This window comes from Gorilla gorilla, chromosome 12 (genome assembly GCF_029281585.2).
Source record: "Gorilla gorilla gorilla isolate KB3781 chromosome 12, NHGRI_mGorGor1-v2.1_pri, whole genome shotgun sequence".
Lineage (NCBI taxonomy): Eukaryota > Metazoa > Chordata > Mammalia > Primates > Hominidae > Gorilla > Gorilla gorilla.
This window is the reverse complement of record NC_073236.2, coordinates 129,061,274-129,069,739: the sequence shown is the minus strand read 5'-3', so window position 1 is coordinate 129,069,739 and position 8,466 is coordinate 129,061,274. Positions and strand designations below refer to the sequence as shown.

General features: G+C 47.5%; 1 long non-coding RNA gene across 2 annotated transcripts; it reads right to left on the bottom strand.

Annotated features, from left to right (window-relative positions):
* Nucleotides 1-266: 266 nt before the first annotated feature.
* LOC129531518 (uncharacterized) lies at nucleotides 267-5,741 on the bottom strand. 2 transcript variants are annotated; one of them, XR_008676732.2, is made up of 3 exons: nucleotides 5,583-5,741; nucleotides 1,366-1,563; nucleotides 267-830 (listed from the first exon to the last, which is right to left on the bottom strand). It is a non-coding gene; the product is annotated as an uncharacterized lncRNA (long non-coding RNA). The 2 variants fall into 2 exon arrangements; XR_008676731.2 differs by having other exon boundaries at nucleotides 268-1,212.
* Between the last annotated feature and the right edge of the window lie 2,725 nt (nucleotides 5,742-8,466).

The window sequence follows — 8,466 nt, the reverse complement described above, 5'->3', positions numbered from 1 at the left end:
AACAATGCATTCCTTTCCCCGCTCTTTGGATCCTGCCCATCAGTGGTGGCTGACTGGAGCAGCTTTTATGGATGCACAGAAAATTGGAGGAGGTCTTATTAGGCTTCTTCCTCCAATGCTGCCATTCCCATTCAGGACCCTTCTGGGAATCCTGCACACTCATGGGGAGCCCTTGGTACTCTGTGCATGGCATTTGTTCTGTTCCACCATCCCCGCAACAGCTGGGCGTGATCTGGTCTCTGAGTGAGGTTGGGCAGTTCCCTCAGTGGTGCTCTCTTGAACCCCAGAGCCCTTTGGACCCATCCTTCTGTCCAAGTCCTCCTAGCCAGCCCCCTTGGCCCAGCCAAAAGGCTCCCCTGAAGCAGCCCCCAAGCATGAGCTGGTCCGGACTGCCCTGAGGTCCTCCTGCCGCCAGCTTCCTTGTAGGACACCCTGCTCTGTCTCTAGTCCCACTTCTGACCAGCCCAAGGCCTGATACCCAGTGACTTCCTGAGGACATGTGAATGTCTGATCCTGGGCTGCTGGCCTGGGCCCCACGTGTCCACACCACTGGCTGCCACCCTAACTGCTCAGAGCTCCCTTACTGGGCGGCACTCTTCCCAGCGCACTCAGGGAGGGGTTGAGCTCGCTTATCAGAGCCCAGCTCGTTGAGCAGGCATACAGTAGGTGCTTAAAAAAAAAGTCAATGAATTAAAATAATGGCAGAATAGAAATGTTCTGCCTGTTTTAATGTGAAACTTTTTTTTTTTAATTATTTTCTTTGCTCTGCTGGAAGGATGGCATGTAATTATCCCCTGCCTCATAACATAGGAAGTTAAGCTCTCCTTGTCCTGGAGGGAAGAGGAACCAATACAGAATTTCAGTGGCTCTGGACTCAAGGGCCACTAAGGTCAACAGTGAAAGGGTAAGATTTGTTTTGGGGAGCGCGTAAACTGGCATGGAGGAATAAAGAAGGGCAAGAGAGAGGGGTGACTAGAGGAGCTCGCCTGCATTCAGGGGGCTCTCAGAGGAGCCCTGGAAGCCTGGGTGTGGGCTTAAGAAGTCACTCAAGGATGGAGAGGCAGTGGCAGAGCCAGCGAAGCCCCCCCACGAGGGCCTTTTTCAGGTGCGGAAGACAGCCTGTGGATGCCTCCAGTTCTGCAAGAGCCTTCCCTGGCTGGCACCTGGGCTGACGCAGCAGATCCTCCTGTGGGTGCTGGAGGGTCTTCAGCCCTGATGTTGAAGCATCACAGAAGCTGCACTCTGGGACCTGAGACCAGGCTGGCTCTGTCTGATGACTCAGTCAACATTCAGGGCCTACAACCACTGACCTCCCACCAAGACACACACAAGGAACTCGCGCTCTGACCCAGGGGTACAGCTCACCCTTCCACGCATGCAGGCCGGGGCTTCCAGAGGCTTCCCAGTGCGCCTGCCCGAGGTCACATCTCCAGCAGGGGCAGCCCTGGGTTGGGAACACGGGCCTCTGATTCCAAGCGAGCTCCTCCATTCCTGGCGGCTTCAGGAGAGCTCCTGGGGGTGCTCCGAGGCTTGTTCTCCTCTTCTGTCTGGATGAATAAGATTCTGGAGAATCAAAGACAAGAGGTCTGCAATTAAATTCTATTTTAAACAAGAAATGAAGACACTGCTTAAAATAAGTTCTGTGGAGATATGTGAAATGTAATGTTAATGAAGGTATCGGGTATTTACTGAGAGCCAAATACCATTGTAAGCTTGTTACAAGGTCCTGTATCCTCAATCCTTAAAACAACTCCATTACATTGGCTCTGGAGAGGAAGCCAGATGGCTGCTGGCTTTTTCCTTACAAAGAAACACCTCCAGACACCTGGTTTGTGGCTCGGGATGCCAGAAAATGGTGCTCCTTTTGCACATTGGTAACTATTTCCATGCAGAATACTTCTGGAAACTGGAGATCAGCAACAGGTTCTGCAAACAAAGCCCAGAGAACAATTCTGACCCTGCTTTCTTCCCAGTGCATTAGCCTGAGAACAGTCTTCCGTGTTCCTGTTGGAGGCTCAAGGGAGAACTAAGTTAGACATAACCATGGTAACTAACATGCAATTAACTCCAATCACTGCTAATCGCTGGGTTAGAATTTCCTCCTTAGAGTCTTAGAAGAGTACTGTGAGACACATATGTCCTACCATGCAGGGGCTGTTCCTGTGGCTTTGAGACTGTGGCAACAGTGGCAGGTACTGTGGGGTGACCCCAGTCTCCATTCAAGATCCCTGGGCTCAGGGCCCAGCCTCCTACCCGGCCTGTGTGATCTCAGGCAAGTCACTTCCCTCCTGATCCCTCGGAGTTCCCCTATGAAAGGGGAATGATACTTCATGGCTGCCTTGACTTCTTATAAGAATACAAAGAGTTAAATCTTAGGAAACATATATTGTAAGCAATATGTCAACGTCAGGGTTCCCTGCCTTACTCTTCGGCCCCAGGAAGTGACTTGTGGGTGGTAGAAGTTGGATGATACATCTTTTGAATTTTTTTTCAAGCTTTTTTATGATGGTGTATTAGTCTGTTCTCACATTGCTATAAAGAACTACCTGAGACTGGGTAATTTATAAAAAAAAGAGGTTTAATTGGCTCATGGTTCCATGGACTGTACAGGGAGCATTGCTGGGGAGGCCTCAGGAAACTTTCAATCATGGCGGGAGCCAAAGGGGAAGCAGGCACATCCTACAAGGCTGGAGCAGGAGGAAGAGGGTGGGGGGTGGGGTGCTACGCACTTTTAAACAGCCAGATCTCATGAGAACTCACTCACTATCACGAGAACAGCAAGGGGAAAGTCCACCCGCATGAGCCAATCACCTCCCACCAGGCCTCTTCTCCAACACTGGGGATTACAATTCGACATGAGATTTGGGCCGACACACAGACCCAAACAATATCATTCTGTTCCTGGCCACTCCCAAATCTCATGTCCTTCTCAGATTTCAAATACAGTCATGTCTTCCCAACAGTTCCCCAAAGTTTTTTGTTTTTTTTTTTTTGAGACAGAGTCTCGCTCTCTCACCCAGGCTGGAGTGCAGTGGCCTGATCTTGGCTCACTGCAACCTCTGCCTCCTGGGTTCAAGTGATTCTCCTGCCTCAGCCTCCCGAGTAGCTGGGTCTACAGGCACGTGCCACCATGCCAGGCTAATTTTTGTATTTTTAGTGGAGACAGGTTTTCACTATGTTGGCCAGGCTGGTCTCAAACTCCTGACCTCAGGTGATCTGCCTGCCTCAGCCTCCCAAAGTGCTGAGATGACAGCTGTGAGCCACCGCCCCCGGCCACTCAATAACCTTTATCTCCCACAAGATTCCCCCCACATATTTACCTTATCACAATTTGCTGCCTCTAGGAACCCAAATGCCTTGTCCTTTGTCTTGCCGTTTCTCTACAAATTATTACCTTTTGTTATTGTGAAAGGAAAAACATCTCGGGATCCCCAAATCACTAAGCCAAAAGGTAAGTCAAGCTGGGAACTATGTCAGGCAAACCTGCCTCCCATTTTATTCCTAAATAAGATAGCTACAAAGATCAAAAACCTACATGCCTCCCTCACAACTTACCCACAAGGGAATTCCTTGTGGGGCTCAAGATCTTTACCCTAAAACAGTTCTGTTGAATTTCACCCTGGCAATGTAAACTGTTAGCTCGTCTTCACAGGTGTGGGACAGAAAGTTATCCCTCTGCTTACCTGAGACAAATGCCTATCTGTTGCTTCCTCTGCCCTGTTGTTTATGTGAAACTGCAGATTCCCTGAGACAGAGTAAACTGTGTATTCAGTGAAAGGCTAATCAAGGACTCAAAATGTAACTGGCCGAGCGCAGTGGCTCACGCCTGTAATCCCAGCACTTTGGGAGGCTGAGGTAGGTGGATCACTTGAGTCCAGAAGTTTGAGACCAGCTTGAGCGACATGGCAAAACCCTGTCTCTACTAAAAATACAAAAAATTAGCCTGGCATGGTGGCAGGTGCCTGTAATCCCAGCTACTCAGGAGGCTGAAGAGGTAGGATCGCTTTAGCTTGGGAGGTCAAGGCTGCAGTGAGCCATGATCACACCACTGCACTCCAGCCTGGGTGACACAGCCAGACCCTGTCTCAAAAGCAAAACAAAGTGACAACAAAAAACAATGCGACCTTTGTCTGTTGTCTGCTTATGACCTGAAAGCCCCTTGCTTCTAGTTGTCCTGCCTTTCTGGGCCAAACCAATGTATATCTTACACATATTGATTGATGTGTCACGTCTCCCTAAAATGTGTTAAAGCAAGCTGGGCTGGGCATGGTGGCTCATGCCTGTAACCCCAGCACTTTGGGAGGCCGAGGCAGTTGGATCACTTGAGGTCAGGAGTTCAAGACCAGCCTGGCCAACATGGCGAAACCCCATCTCTACTAAAAATACAAATAAATTACCTGGGTGTGGTGGTGCACACCTGTAGTCCCAGCTACTCAAGAGGCTGAGGCATGAGAATTGCTTGAACCTGGGAGGCGGAGGTTGCAGTAAGCCAAGATCGTGCCACTGCACTCCAGCCTGGGCGATAGAGTGAGGCTCAGTCTCCAAAAAAAAAAAAAGCAAGCTGTGCCCCTACCATCACAATCTTGGGTACATGTCTTGAGGACCTCCTGAGACTGTGTCAGGGCACAGCCTTAACCTTGGCAAAATAAACTTTCTAAATTGATTGAGATATCTCGGATACTTTTGGGTGCACAGTTACAGCGGCATATAAGCCCTCAGGTCTACCTGTCTCTTTGGATCCTCATTTCTTTTCTATGAAGGCCTCCATGTGCACATGAAAATGAAAATTACATCAAGTAAAATCTATATGCCTTTCCCCCTGTTAATCTGTCCTTTTTCAGCTTAATTCACAGACCCTCACTATAGAATGTAAGACAGTAGAGGAAAGCATTTTTCCCTCCCTTATAGCAGTAAGGATATTCACATCGTGCAACTATCACCACCCTTCCTCTCCATAACTCTTTCATTATCCCAAACTGAAACTCTATGTCCATTAAACAATAACTCACCACTCCGCCTTCCCTCCAGCCCCTGGCAATCACTGTTGTATCACCTGTCCTTATGAATCTGACTGCCTTAGGTACCTCATACAAGTGGAATCATTCAGTACTTATTATTTTGTGACTGGCTCTCTTCACTTAGCATGTTTTCAAGGTTCATTCATGTTGGCGCATGCATCAGGATTTCTTTCTTTTTAAGACTGTGTGATATTGTGATATTATATACATACATACTTGGTTTATGTCCACAGTTCCTGGCACCGAGCTCCTAAAACTCTTGCAATTTCCTGACTGATGGGGTGATAGAAAGATCTTTTGTTAGGATATTTGGTCTTAGTCTTTGGTTCCTGATGTAAGAGCATCTAAGGCCCTTGTATCACCAGATGAGTGTCTTTCTGTAGGCTAATGAGATGATTGGTGGATGGGCGCCCCTAGATACCTTTAGGAGGAGGGCTGGCCTCCAGAAAGACCAAGGTATTACTAGAGGGTTGGAACTTTCAGCTTCAATCCCCAATCTCCAGAGAGGAGAGAGGGACTGGAAATTATTCAACCACCTAGAACCAACGATTTAATCAGTCATACCTTCATAACGGAACCTCCAAGAAAATCCTAAACAATGGAGTTCAGCGAGATTCTGAGTTGGTGAACACGTTGAGGTACTGGGAGGGGAATCCACTCAGAGAAGGCATGGAAGCTTCTCCCCCTTCCCGGACACCATGCTCTGTGCATCTCTTCCGTTTAGCTGCTTTTGAGTCATGTCCTTTATGAGAAGGTGATAATAGTAGGTATGTGCCTTCCTGAGTTCTGTGACCTCTTCTAGCAGATTATTGAATCAGAGGAGGGCATTGTGAGGACCACTGATTTACAGCTTGTTGGTCATAAGTACAGGAGGCCCACCCTTGGGATTGGTGTCTGAAGTGGGAGCAGTCTTGTGGGACTGAGCCCATAGGCTGTCTGATGCTAACTCCAGAAAATAGTGTCAGAATTGAATTGAGTCACTGTATATCCAGTTGGTTTCTGGAGAGTTAGAGAATTGGTGGTTGATGTGGAAAAAAAACCCACTCATTTGGTGTCATCAGTGTCGGGAATAGAAACAGATCATGGCAATAGGCTGAGTGATTTTTCATTGTGTGTATATATCACAACTTGCTTATCCATTCATTCACTGATGGACACATAGGTTGTTTCCACCCTTTGGTGAAAACAATATTCCTTATTGTGAATAATGCTGCTATCACATGGGTGTACAAATATCTGTTCAAGTCCCTTCAGTTCTTTTGAGAATATATACCCAGAAGTGGAATTGCTGGGTGAAATGGTAATTTTATGTTCAAGTTTTTGAGGAACTGTCATACTATTTTTCACATGGCTATACCATTTTATATTTCCACCTGTTATGCACAAGGGTTCTAATGTCTCAACATCCTCACCAACACTTGCTATGTTCTGTTGTTGTTGTTGTTTTCTATAATAGCCATTCTAGTGAGTGTGAAATTGTATTTCATTGTGGGTTTGATGTGTGTATCCCTAATGACTAAGGATCTTGAGCATTTTTTCATGTGCTTATTGGCTACCTGTGTATTTTCCTTGGAGAAATGTCTATTCAAATCCTTTGCCCTTTCTCTTTTTTAAGAAAATATTTTCTCATTCTTGCAAATAATTTTTGCCATTTCTTTCTTTATCTTATGTATACTACTATGCTCTTTAAAATTTTTGTCCTCCTCTTCCAATATTTCTGCTTCAGACACGAAATGATGCTTACCTAGCTGGCTTTGTTTCATGGTAGTTGTCCTCAGGAATCTGGTTACATTGGCCTATGAGCTTAGAACCCCATAAGAATGGGGTTTTGGTTACTCCCTCTGGAAATGTGTTCTTGGGAAGGGTCAAAGGCCACGCCCATGTCCATCCCTGCGTTTAATGGAAGGAGAGAAATGGACCCTAGGTTGAAGACCCCCAGATCTCAGACTCACTGGATTTTTGTCTCTTCACCTGGCAACTGCATTCTTCAGAGTTGTACCAACAACCCCCCAGGGAAAAGCAGTCTTGGACAGAGCCGGTCTCCTCAGATCCCAGTGCTGTGGGTGTCTGTGGGTGAGTGACTGGGGTTGAGTGCTCTGTCCTCACCTGTTTTTATGAAATCCTCACCCCGGCAGGAATCATGGATTGCCGTGACATTATTTCAGACACCAGGAGCAGCCGCCTGTCCTGAAGGGCCAGGCAGTGGCTGCACCAAGCCTTGCAGAACGGGGACCAGAGTGGAACTTAGAAATGCTTTCTTGCCTAGCTTTTTTTTTTTTTTTTTTTTTGAGATGGACTTTCACTCTTGTTGCCCAGGCTGGAGTGCAATGGTGTGATCTCGGCTCACCACAACCTCTGCCTCCCGGGTTCAAGTGATTCTCTGGACTCAGTATCCCGTGTAGCTGGGATTACAGGCATGCGACATCACGCTGGCTAATTTTGTATTTTTAGTAGAGACGGGTTTTTTCCATGTTGGTCAGGCTGGTCTTGAACTCCTGACCTCAGGTGATCTGCCTGCCTCGGCCTCCCAAAGTGCTGGGATTACAGGCGTGAGCCACTGCGCCTGGCCTCGCCTACCCTCTTATTGCCCCCTCTGGCTATCTTCCAGGCTGTAGCTCCCTATGCCACCACCTCGATGCCAGTCCCACTCCAACCAGTAAGAACCAGAGCATCTACCCCACACTGGGCATGGACACTGAAAGCCAAAACACCCTACTGTGTGTATGAACCTCACTTGATGTTATTCCTGTCTTCATCAGCACGACTTTATTTTCCCAGGGGTCACCATCAAGCCCAGGCAGATGGCTTGATAGTTCTTATAGGAACTTCTGGAAAGACTCATCTACTCTCTGATGGAAAACATCAACAGGTAGTCTTTGAGTTCTTTGCCTCAAAATCCTCACCTTCCTCTGTCTACCATGTCCAGACTGATGGTTGCATCATGGCTGTTACCCAGTGCTGATCAGATTTCCTCACTTGAAAGGCCCCCCCTTAAATCAAACTTCCAATTCTCAATAAATTGTGGCCGTGCCTTCTCCTTCCCGTCTGAAACACACCAAACGTCGGGAGGTGGCCTCCCTTTCCACAAGGGGACACACCCAGACACACACCTGCTTTGTTTTCTCAACAGGGGCTGGTGATGCTGGTGGCAGCTGTTGACACCAGGCACCACTTCTGATAGCTGTCGGCTGTCCAGATTTCAAAAATCTCATTGTTCTTGTCATTTGTTCCTCTGGTCTGTTTCTCTTGCTCTGTAATTTCTCCAGGTGGATTCTAGGGAAGGAGGCACTAGGGCAGCAACCGTTTCCATCTCAGCTCATCCTGCCTTCCAGTGGAACTCACATTGTCTCCTCGTAGATGGTCCAGGATAGCGTGCCGATTTCTGAGTTTGTTTAATCAACCCCCTACCTTCATTTTGTATTTTCCTGTGATTGACCCTGAAATCCAA